The sequence below is a fragment of the Chiloscyllium punctatum genome, chromosome 2 (genome assembly GCF_047496795.1).
Source record: "Chiloscyllium punctatum isolate Juve2018m chromosome 2, sChiPun1.3, whole genome shotgun sequence".
Classification (NCBI taxonomy): domain Eukaryota; kingdom Metazoa; phylum Chordata; class Chondrichthyes; order Orectolobiformes; family Hemiscylliidae; genus Chiloscyllium; species Chiloscyllium punctatum.
Window position 1 is genome coordinate 79162448 of NC_092740.1, and position 13135 is coordinate 79175582.

The following is a 13135-nucleotide window of genomic DNA, read 5'->3' on the forward strand; positions in this document are numbered from 1 at the left end:
TTCATCTTACTATATTCATTTTCTTAAAGTTTGTCCACATCGCCTGAACGAATTTTAGAAAATTGGAGTGAATTGCAGGTGCATCTTCCCCAAATGTGCCCAAAATGGAAACCCTTAGCTGATGGTGAAAGGAAACTGCAACTAAAATGTATTCCCTAAATTGAAGTTATGTGACAAATAGACCTAAATCATCTGGTGTCCAAATAGTCAGAGACCAAACCTGGCCTGAAAGATGAAAGTTTAAACTTCTGATCAGTGTTTACCTCATGTCTGGTACCTTCTGAAGAAGTGTCCAACTCTGATTTTGAGGCAGAGACTTTGGAGGGTGTACCTCCCTTACCTTATGCTATGCCTCAGTGGAGTTGCACACTGGAGATCAAGCCTCACTATTCCTAGAGTTATCACAAAAGGTAAAAACATTATCAAAATATGCAGAGTCCCCAATTTATCTGGCATCTGTGTAACTGAATAGTTTGTGGGTGTAAATGATAAGGACAAAACCTTTTTACTTCCAAAAGGGGAATGGTGTACTTTTCTCTTCTGTAAAATACTTTTAGATTCAGGTTAACATAGAAAACATGGACCAGGTTTCTGTACTTAATAAGAACAACTATTTATTACAAATAAATGGATTTTAACCACAGGTAAACAACTATGAACGGTTGACATATCGCTACCAGTTAAAACTCTAACCCACTTCTAAAACTCATTCAGGCAAATGCATATTTGCATTTGGACAAAAATACATTTGCGTTCGAATAAAAATTCTTCATTCACTCTTCTCCATGTCCTTTTCACCTCTTTTGCAGCAAGTGCGAGCCATGAACACATCAACTGGAAAATCTCTTAGTTACTGTTTAAAGCCACAGCTTAGAGCAACTGGCGAAGGGAAAATAAACTTTTTCCTCAAGTTTTAACTATTTTACAGGAGAGAAAAATACACCAATCCCTTTCCCAAGGTGAAAAGGTTTCTGCTAATACCCATATCCAATCAGGTAGTTGTTGTCAAGATGACTGCTTTTATCATCCACAACTGCTCACAATTCAATAAACCAAAATGCTACATGTGGCTGACTGAATTTTACTTTGTATGTATACCTTGGTGCTGGCCTGTCTGAGTTCAGTCTCCTCTACTGATGTACAAAACAACAGTGTAAACAGAACTACTTACAATGGGCTTCAGAACTTGCTTTTAAAATGTACATCAACTTCTTCCACAACCAAATATACAAAATGAAATGCAATCTTTCATACGGACAAGAAATTTTAAGAGGAGTTACGACCTGCTCTAACTCCTGGCTTACTATTAAACTAACTCTCTGCCCACCCCCAAGCCTCTCTATGATTCCCAGTTGGATACCCCAATCAATCACATTAACTGCCCTTCTTCCAATCCCTCACACTGTCACCCAATCTGCCTGAAAAGCCCCCTTCTGTTAATCCAAATGGTGCCCTGCGATCTTTTTATATTCACCTCAGAAAGCAGTCAGATCCTTTGTATTATCTCTCATTCAAAAGGCAATATTTCCAACAAGACAGCCACTGTTAGTCAAGTTATATGCACATGTTTCTGGTGTGGAACTTGAATCCACAAGTATCTGGCTCAGGAGTGAGAGATTTCACATTGATCTACAGCTGACACACAATATCAAATCTCTGAGATAGTGATTTCCATCGTAAAAACTCTTCAAACCTTTTGAAGTTGCACACCTCTGAAGAATGTGTATTTTGCTGTTTCTCATTTTGTTTTGCTTTTAAATTCTATATTTTAGAATATAGAATTTAAAAGTGCAACATGTTAGTGTTGCATTAAATATTTGTTTTATTTAATGTTATAAAGTGTGATTTTATGGAGATATTAGTGTTGGTGACTTAACTTTCCCCTGTTGCAGGCTACTGCCAAGATAAATGAACAGAAGAATGGAATTATATTCATGAAAGAAAATTACAATTGAAAGTTAAGACCTCTTCAGGATTCATTGAATAATGAGATGTCAGACTGGAAATCAGTGAGTACATTTCCACTTCAATTTAAACTACTAAACCAAAACCATATATAGGTAATTTATGTGCATTTTCTCATTTTAAGTCAATTTGTCATCATAAAATATCTTAAGTTTCAAATTTAAAGAGGATTACAATTTAAATTCAGTATTAATTGATATTTCATAGTGACTCCTTCACCACATATATAATTTCATCAAGCCTCTTCATCCAGTTTGAAACCAGTTTATATTCTGTTGTTACGAGATGTTCATAATTGTCTTTAAATATTGTTCACTATGTTCCTTACACAGAGTTTTACTTGAAACTAGTTTGTTCCAGACAATCAAGTATGCAAGTTAATGTACATAAGCCATGACTTTCCTGACTTGCTCATCATCCATTTAATAACTGCGTGTGCCATAACTAAAGCACAGAGATGTCTACATTTGTCTGTTTTGAGTACAGCTGTATGGAAGAGAGAAGTGTCATAAAATTAAATCTTTAACATGATATATAGTGGAACATTGAACAAAATCATCACACTGCATCATGGACTGACAATCATTGTCGAATTGGTTGCTTTTGCAGTCTTTATGGTTGGCTTCATTTTATTAGTATATCAATGGTTTTTACTACCAAAAGTATGCAGGATTGTTTCTCCTCTTTTCCATCCATTTTGACTGGGCTGTCTCCGAGTACTAGACATTCCCCTGCAAGAAGGGAAAGATGGATTAAAGAAACAATCCACTACCACTGTACTCATTAGCACCTCCAGCGACTGTTTGCAGAGTAATATTCTTCAAACCCTGTGGGAACAGGATAACTGCCAGCACTGTTGTTCACATAATGATCCATGGCACGAGGAAACTAATGAGCAGGAGAAAAATGAATTGAAAATCAGAGATGAGTTGTTTTCAAGATCACTCTTTCGCAATAAATAATTATTCATTTCAAAACCCTCCTTACATGTTTGGAAGGAAGTGTTTGAAATTATGCAGAAAGGTTACTTTAAACTAATTGCCATTTAATTGTTGACTATTAACAATACAAAACTATTCATAATAATTTACAAAGAAGGTATAAACAATATTCCATGCCAGGGGAAAATACTGAAAGTATCTTATAATTTTTAAATATTATTTTAGCGATGAAGGCATTTAATTGGATATCCAGTAGAAATTAAATGGTCCCATTCATCAGGCTGTCCCCATTAACAAATCTATCAGTCTTCTTCTTAAATAAATTGATAATCAATTATTGCCTGCAGAAATATCACTTTTAAAGGAATGTTCTTATAAACCAAGGTTTTATTAACTAGCAATAATTGTATATCCAACAAAATAAAAGACTGAAAAGCCTTTGTGTTCTCTTTATAAATCACTTCATTTAACATTAGTTAAACTATAAATAGTTACCTTTAAGTTGTGACTTTGAAGAGCATACATCACCATTATTTCTTAGATCTCCCGGACTTCTATTTCACAGAAAAAACTATTCAGCTCATTTCTAAGATAGTGGTAAAGCAAAGCATTAGTTTAGAAACTAAAGTGTTATAAATTTAAAGCAAACTAAGTACAAGAAATGTTAACAAGTCAGTTTGAAAGAAGCTTCATAAACAGGAAATCTGATGACCCAACAATACCAAAGTGTACACCTGGCTGCCTTTTAGTTCATGATATTGTAAGTAAGTTAGGAAGAGGGGTAGACACGGACAGTCTTCCCACCTTGAGGACCAATTGAGTTGCCCTATTTAAGATCCACATCTTACGTTATTTGCAGGGCAAGGGTGGCCAGGAACAGTAAACTGCCAATAAACTGGCAGCCTCCTTGTGATTTTGGCTGCAGCAGGGGCATCGTCATCAAGTACCTTGTAGCTCATACAGCCAACCCTGCCTTCCATAATACCCTTCCTCTTCTCCCATGACTACCTGGCTGGCTTCAACAGGCACATCCCATTCACCTCTCTTCTTAAACCTGCATTGGGGATAGTGCTCTGGGGGTCTGCTGCAGATCCTGCAATGGCCACTATTCCCTGGAACTAAAGAGCTCCTAACTGTCTCATTGATCAGCAATTCTGAAAAGCAGGCACTTCACCTTTAAGTACATGGGAACCCAGTATAAGATGGTGGATTGTCATTTCATCCTTTTGGAGAGAATGAAAATGGCCAGACCCATTGATGAAGGTCATCAGTGTGATTATTTGATTCTGCCTGATGTGCACAATCTGACTTTAAAATGACGAGATTATAAAAAATATCACATAGGTGTGAAATTAAGGCATCCCAAACATGATATAGTGCTCCTGAAGGAAAGCTGTATTTGCATGAGACACACATCTGTAAAAGGGCTGTGATATGTAGCCCAAATTCTCTGCATTGCACCTCTTGTTTATACAGAAGTATAAAATTACCCTTCATTGAAACAAATGAGAACATTCACGATATATGTCATTTCTCCTAAACTGCATTGTTTTACAAAGACAGAAGGTGGCACTGTTTGCAGTGCATTTTGTCTGAAGATATTGAAAGAGTGTAACATTGTTGAAATCAGAAGCCATAACTCTACATACAATGAGTCATAGTGAGCAACAGAAGATATAATTTACAAGCAAACATTTGGACGTTGAAATGACCTATCCTATACTAGTTGTGAATAACTAAAAATATCACATGGCTGAATTAAATATGGTGAGCAACTTTGAAAAAATGACCTAAAAGTCCAGACAGAAAGGGGCCAGGTCAATACAAAAATAAACGAAGACTGTTTTGGAATGGGACAGATTTCAGGGAGAAAAGGAATTGAGGATCGAGTTAGCTGAAGGAAGGTGGAAATAGCAATTTGCAAATTTGACTGTAGAACATCATTGTGGCAGAGGATTGAACTCGCCCATGAAACGAGTTTAAAATTGACAGGAGGGAGTGTTGGACAAACTGTTGTTACTTAAAGTTGACAAGGCGCTGAGACTGGATGGGATGCACATAAGGATTTGTGAAGAAAGTGAGAGTGGATATTGTAGGGACATATGCCATGTACTTTCAGTCTTCTCTAAGCTTGGGGAAGATGCTAGAAAACTGGAAAATTGAAAATATTAAGGCCTCATTTGGGAAAGATTATAAGGATCAACCCAGGAATTACAGAGTAGCCAGTTTAACATCGGTACTGGATATGCTTTTGGAGACAGATTATTTGAGAGAGAATAGTGGTCACATTGTAAATGGTTGGTTGATTAGGAAGAATACTTTCTTCAGGAGTCAGGAAGGAGGATCTCTAAAGAGGAAATCATGTTTAACTATCTTTCTGGGACTTTTTGAAGAGATAACAGAAAGGCTGGATAAAAGTAATGCAGCTGATGAGTTTTCTGATGGCATTTGATACAATAGGAGAGGAGGTGATGGCCAAGTGGTATTTTTGCCATGCTATTAGTCCATAGTCTCAGGTAATATTCTCAGGATCTGGGTTCAAATTCTGACCTGACAGATGATGGAATTTGGATTCAATAAAAATCTGGAATTAAGGTTCTAATGATGACTATGAACTGCGGATTATTTGGGGAAAATGCCATCTGGTTTACTAATATGCTTTAGAGAAGGAAACTGCTGTCCTTACCTTGTCTGGTCTACATGTGATTCCAGATCCATACTAAACTGACTCTTAACTGCCCTTTGGGCAATTAGGGGTGGGCAATAAATGTTAGGCTGGCTCACGTCTTGTCAATTATTTTTTTAAAATGCCGCACAACAGACTTGTGAAGAAAGTTATAGATCTTGGAATAAAAAGGGTCAATAGCAACAAAATTGGTTGACTGATAGGAGACAGAGAGTCATGGTTAATGGATTACTTTGGCTGGAGAAATGTTACTCATGGAGTTCCCCTGAGGTTGTTCTTAAGACCCTTGCTTTTCCTGGTCCTATGAATAATCTAGATCTTAGTGTGCTGGGGAGAATTTCAAAGTTTACAGACGGCATGAAACTTGGAAGAATTGTAAATTGTGAAGAGGACAACACTATAGAGCTCCAGAAGGGCATTGAGAAGTTATTAGACAGGGCAGAAAGGTGGCAGATGAGTAGGAAGAACATTTAAATATATTACAAAATCGGGGATACACCAATTTTAATGTGGGGGTGCAGGAGAAGAGGATCTTGGTGTATATGTTCACAGATCATTGAGAGTGGCAGGACAGATAGACAAAGCAGTCAGTAAAGCATACAATATCCTCACCTTTAGGAATAGGGGCTTAGAGTATAAGAGTAAAGAGGTGAATGTTGAACTCATATAACACACTTAGATTAGATTACTTACAGTGTGGAAACAGGCCCTTCGGCCCAACAAGTCCACACCGCCCCGCTGAAGCGCAACCCACCCATACCCCTACATCCACATCTACCCCTTACCTAACACTACGGGCAATTTAGCACGGCCAATTCACCTGACCTGCACATCTTTGGACTGTGGGAGGAAACCGGAGCACCCGGAGGAAACCCACGCAGACACGGGGAGAATGTGCAAACTCCACACAGAGAGTCGCCTGAGGCAGGAATTGAACCCGGGTCTCTGGCGCTGTGAGGCAGCAGTGCTAACCACTGTGCCACTGTGCCGCCCACTTATTAGACCTTAACATTGTATATCATTCTGCCCATTATAGAATTATAGAAAGGATGTGAACACATTGGAAAGAGTGTAGAAGCAATTTACAAGAATTGTTCTAGGGATGTGGAACTTCAGTTATGAGAATAAATTGAAGATTTTGGGATTGTTCTCTTAGGAGAGAAGGGGACACAAAGGAGATCTGATAGAGATTTTCAAAATCATGAACTGGCTTGATAAAGTATGTCAGAAGAAACTGTTTCCCCTCATAAAAGGATCGAGAACAAGAGAGTATAGATTTAAAATGATCTGCAATAGCGTCAAGGGTGAAGTTTGGAAAGAAAAACGATATGACTAAGCAAGTTGTTAGGATATGGAATGCAATGCTGGGAAGCGCCCTTGTGGAGGCAGGTTCAACTGAGGGAATTGGATGATTATTTGGATAAAAATAAATGTACAAAAGTATAAGGATGTTGGCACTAGCAAATGATACTCATTTGACAAACGAGGGCAGGGATGGTAGGCTACATGGCCTTTTCTTGCACCATAACACTCCGGTGATGTTACAATCAAGCTAAAATCAAAATCGGCTGATATACGACAACTATAGGTGTGATAAAGATGAGAAATAATATGAAAAAATAAGAAAAGACATTAAGAGAGGTTTAGAAAATAGGTGCACAATTAAAGTTAAGTAGAAAGGTCAATTGTTAGCTGTGAAATGGAACCTCAGAGAGTAAAGAAAAGTGTAGAAGATAAATGAAAATTGACAAGGACATTTAATAAGTATTTTCTTCGTGTTTAAAAAAAAGGTACATGGTTCAGGTAAATTTTGAATTGAATACAAACTAAATGTGGAACGTGGCAATAAATAAAAGGTCTTAGAGACATTCACTTTACTAAAGAGGGCAAGGTACCAAGGCATTATGGAAGCTATTTGTGAATCTGAGAGAAATAACAAGAGATCCATGGAAAGGTGTTTCAAGTCTGGATTGAGATGGGGGTGTATGGCAGCAGACTAGAAAGTGGCCAATCTGATATATTTCTGAGAAAAAATGGACAGAGTTACTCAAATTAATTGCAGGCTACTTAGTTTTAGGTCAGAACTTGCAATTAAAAATGCAATTAGAAATATATCCAGATAAAAACAAAATAATTAGCTATCGTTTGGATTCCAGAAAGAAAAGCATAGTTGACAAGCCAGTTGATAATATTTAAGGAGATGATAGATACGGTGGGTGGGTTGGTCAGGTAGTAGGGGAAGTGAGGATGTACAATTGTTGTTGTGTATGTTGAGTTATGGTGCATTTGTTAAAGAAGTGTATCACAACCTGTTGTCCAACAGAGTGTATGTATTAGTCCCATACATTGTATTCCATCTACAAGCAGCACTCATCAAGTTCAGATGTGCTAACGTAGTTTCCCAGTTAACTCAATTTGTATATAGGCTTATCTTTAAATAAAAAGGCCTCATTATTGTTGAACCAATTTCTGTTGTATGACTTCACAGAATTCCTACAGCAGACATGGGGATAACATGCAAACTCCACACAGATAGTTGCCCAAGCTAGAATTGAACCCAGGTCCCTAGCACTGTGAGGCAGCAGTATTAACCATTGAGCCAAATTTTAGATGGTCTGGGAAGCAAAACAGACTAATTTATGTTATATTTTCCCAGTATTAATTTTATTTGAAGTTGATCAGAATTGAACTGTGATATATCATTAGGTATTTGGTAAAGATAATGAATTGTTTTATCCCACAATTTATGCATCAAACATTGTGACATTCATGGTGGCTCAGCAGTTAGAATTGCCCCCTTACACCATCAGGGACCTGGGTTTGATTCCAGCCTTGGGCAACTGTCTGTGTGGAATTTGCACATCTCCCTGTGTCTGTGTGGGTATCGTTCCACTGTCCAAAGATGAGCAGGTTCGGTGGATTGGCCATGCTAAGTTGCCTATAACGCCCAGCAATCCATATTTTAAGTGGATCAGTCATGGGAAATGCAGGATTACAAGGAATAAGGTTTAGAGAGGGATGAGTCTTGGTGGAATGCACTTCAGATGATCAGTGTAGATTCAATAGGCTGAATGGCCTGCTTCAGTATTGTAAGGATTCTACGATTCACAGCAGATATGATTTTAAAGCTCTATGAACTTTGACATTCATCTTGCCCACTCTGAGCTCAAGTTCCATCACCACGTCAGATTTCCAAACGATACTGTTAAATTCAGATTAAAATCTAAAATGCTGATCCACACCATTTTAAATCATGTGCTGTTAAAATAACATAAAATGTAATTATTTCTGTTTATGTAGTTTTGCAGACAGGTAGGATGTAAGTTAATATAAGTTCAGATATTATGTACTGATATAAGTGCCTGATATAAGGTTATGAATAATTGGATTTTATCTCATATTTCTCTTCCAATTTCTGGGTCAGATTTCAGTCTGTTACTAATTTATCAAACATGAGGCACATAGAAAGAATGTGACAGTTGTAATGCTTAATGTAAATTATTAACTGTAAAGATATATAAAGCAGTTTGATTTCTAACCCCAGGCACATCATTGTTTGACATATTTTGGAAAAATTTGATTGGAGTGATGTTACCTTTCATTTATAGAAATTACAAATGTGTTATTTCTTCCTACATTAATTTACCCTGCAAAACATAAAAGCAAAATAGTTTCATCTCTGTTGCTGATTTTCCTCCCTCATAAATTTAACCTGTCTTTAATTTTAAATATTGTAAACTTAGGGAGGTGCAAGCTGGGAAATATTTCAGTTTAAAATTAAGGATGGGCAAAAGTTTTCAGATTGGTATGGCCTCTTTCATTTTTAACTGTCAAAGGACAAGCTTGAACTAAGCAAATCATCACTTTGCCAGTTTCTCTGTTTTTGATTAAAATTCACTGTTGGTATATTGCTATAACATTTCTGTTGGATCTGCATACATTGAGAAATACAACATTTAAATTAATTTTCTCAAAATGTTTGGCTGATACAGTGGCTCTAATGTATTTCAAACTGAGATGGATAGCAGCAGCTTAAGTGGGTGGAATTAACAATGGTTAAACAACATTGACAGAAGCGATTGTATTTAGCTATAGCACATTAGCACTTTAAGAATTTTAGAAAAATGAATAACATGTATACCATTGGTTTATGATAGTCACTGTATCGTGGAGACAGAGGTTAAGTATGCAGGTAATTCACACACACTTGAAGTTGCTCCCACAATACACTGATTAGTGAAACAACAATTAGAAGACATTTTCCCTGGGGGAATCTAGCTTGCAATGAACACATCTCTCGGGGCTAAAGAGAAAATAGTCAGTTTCGATAAGTGTGCGAGTGTTTCTTTGAACATTTGAAGTAAAAACCTCTGCTTGTTTTTCCTGCTTTGCAACAAAAACCTGCATTTATATATTGCCTTTAAGGTGAGAAAGCATTGCAACCTGCTTCTCAAATAGATGCAAGGAAAACAGGTGCCAAATCAGTCAGGGGGAGATTAGGAAGATTCACATGAGATTGCTAAAAGTGAAGGAAGAGAGGTTTAAGGAATGAGCACCAGTGAGTAGTGTTCAGGTGCCTGAATTGTTCTAACAAGTCTCTTGTGAGATATTCGGTTATATTTGTGACGGCCAGCATTTGGGAGTTCAAGCTCAACAAATGGTTGAAGAGAACATGAAAATTATGGGCAGTTTAATGGGTGAGGCAGGGAATGGATTTATTGCAAGGAATTGGTGCCAAAGGTGATGATTTCAAAATTCCTAATATCAAACTGATTGAAGTTGTGATTCATCCAAGTTCTGATAAGGGACAGGCAACCTGGCAACACAGTGGTAGTTTTGAGAGGTAGAGCTATGAAATCAGTAGCAGAACTGTAAAAGCTAGCTCTTACTATGCCTTAAGGCAATACCACAAAGGGAAACCATTAAGCAGGAAGAAAGACCCTTGGGATTCTCAGATGGAAGGTGGTGGGAGAGGATGAGGAGAGCTGAAGGGATGTGTTTGCATTTGATGAATCCTCTCTGTTCAGGTAGAAAGCAGTGAATCAAATACAAGGAAAGTTCTGTGGATTAATGTAATGGAGAAAGGCACTGGAGGATAGCAGTGAATCTATATTTAGTAAGATGGAAAGGCAAAGGAAGTATAATGCACCATGGTCAATGTCACAGAGTAGGATGGTCATAATTTTGCTTCCAGTCATTTCAGTGCAATGAGCGTGATGGAAACTGGTTTGGATATATTTAACAAAAAAAAATTAACCAGGTGAATTGGGAGTGGTTGGCACATTCAAGAACCTTAATGCAATAATGTGGGTTGGGGACTGCACACCAGCATGACAGGAATAATGGGTGCAGGATCAGTTCTTCAAAGTGCAGGTCAATGGTTAATTTCTGGAACATGAATATTGCCTGAAGGAAGGGGACCATTAAGCAGAAGCACGAAAGGTGAGTTGAGTGGCCAGGAATTAAATAGATGAGGGGAATAAAAATGGGCCTCATTAATTAATGTGGTTTAGAGAGAGGTTATAGGCATGACACCACAGAATGAAAGGGATCATGTATTAAAGTGGAAGGAGACCACGGACAGTAGCTAAAAGACAACTGCAAGGATGGTGTCAAAATTAGACATTAAATACCCATGTATTCCTCATGTTTGATGTTTGACAGGATGGTTGAAGTGATGGGTAGGGGCTTTTAAGGATGCTGTAGATATTGGGAAAACATGTCTTGAATCATCTTTTTCCTCCAGGGTGATCTTGGAGAAGTACTAGTACTAGAAGTGCTCTAGTACAACACTCCTTTAAATCAGTCCGTGTGCCATTGAATAACTTTAACTGAACATATGTGGCAAGTTCTAAACTGAATTCTAAAATATACTCTGTTATAACATGATAGGATTAAAAAAAAACTGTTGCTTGATTTACTTATGTACCATAAGGAATAGCAATAATAGAAAGTGTGGTATGTCACTCCTTTGATAGTAGCTTTTTAAAAATATTGTATATATGTGCCCTTAACTTACTGGTTTTCCACGGCTCACTGCTATGCAATTCAGCCCTGTGAACTGGATTATCAAATTGTACAAAAGTGTCATTGATTCTATGTTGTGGTCAGCCTAAATAGTAATGTTTTACAATCTCTACCAGATTTCCCTCTTCTCCCAATGGAACATTTCACTCTCAAATCTCACCTTCTAAATTAAAACACCCTCCATTTTGCCAGAGCTGCGAGGAGAGAAGGAGGAGTGAAGCGAGGGCTGCTGGGAAGGTAAGGGCTTAATTTATATTTGGGCTGTGGCTAAACCCGAGATACTACACGTGTAGCATCTCCCTCCCACCCTCCTTCTCTAACTGGAAGAAAAAGACCCTGTAAGGTAAGGCTTTTATTTCTTATCTTTCTTTTTCATTTATTTAAGTGCATTGTTTGGTTTCAGTTAGTTCATATAAAGCTAAGCTTACAATGGCAGGGGATCTCAGACCCGTGGCATGTGCCTCTTGCTTGATGTGGGAGCTTAGGAATGTGTCTGACGTTCCTGACTCTTACATTTACAAGACATGTGTCCAGCTGCAGCTGTTGTTTGACTGCATGACGGCTCTGGAGCTGCGGATGGACTCACTGTGGAGCATCCGTGATGCTGAGGAGGTCGTGGATAGCACGTTTAGTGAACTGGTTACACCTCGGGTTAGAATTACTGAGGGAGACAATGAATGGGTGATCAAAAGGCAGAAAAAGAGTAGGAAGGCAGTGCAGGTGTCTCCTGCAGTCATCTCCCTCCAAAACAGGTATATGATTTTGGATCGTGTTGGGGGAGATGGCTCACCAGGGAAGGGCAGCAGTTGTCAAGATCGTGGCAGGCACTGCTGTTCAGAAGGGCGGGAAAAAGACCCAGAGGGCCATTGTCATGGGGGATTCTATTGTGAAGGGAGTAGGTAGACGGGTCTGTGGCTGAAAACAGGACTCCCGGATGGTATGTTGCCTCCCAGGTACTCAGGTCAGGGATGTCACTGATTGGCTGCAGAGCATTCTAAAAGGGGAGGGTGAACAGCCAGTTGTCTTGGTGCATATAGGCACCAACAATATAAGTGAGATGAGGTCCTGAAAGAAGAATTCAGGGAGCTAGGAGAGAAGTTAAAAGGGAGGACCTCAAAGGTAGTGATCTTGGGATTACTACCAGTGCCACGTGCTAGCCAGCGTAGAAATGAAAAGATCGGCAGGATGAACACGTGGTGTAGGAGGGAGGGGTTCATATTTGTTGGACATTGGGACCAGTTCTGGGGAAGCTGGGACTATTACAAAAGGGACAGTCTACATCTGAACCAGACCGGAACCAATGTCCTTGGGCGAGTTTTTGCTACTGCTGTTGGGGAGGTTTTAAACTAATGTGACAGGGGACTGGGAACCAGAAGAGAAAACAAGTAGACAGCGAGGTGGAGACTGGAGACTGTAAGAATTATGAAGATAGCACTACTAAAGGGAAGAATAGGCAGAGAGCAGGTGAGCGCAAAAGAACTGGTGGCCTGAAATGCTTCTACTTTAACGCAAGGAG

The 13135-nt window shown here is 38.5% G+C and overlaps 1 long non-coding RNA gene across 1 annotated transcript; it reads right to left on the reverse strand.

Moving 5' to 3' along the window:
• Positions 1–2080: 2080 nt before the first annotated feature.
• On the reverse strand, positions 2081–11832 carry LOC140493317 (uncharacterized). Its single transcript, XR_011963643.1, has 3 exons — positions 11780–11832; positions 3402–3492; positions 2081–2853 (listed from the first exon to the last, which is right to left on the reverse strand). It is a non-coding gene; the product is annotated as an uncharacterized lncRNA (long non-coding RNA).
• Between the last annotated feature and the right edge of the window lie 1303 nt (positions 11833–13135).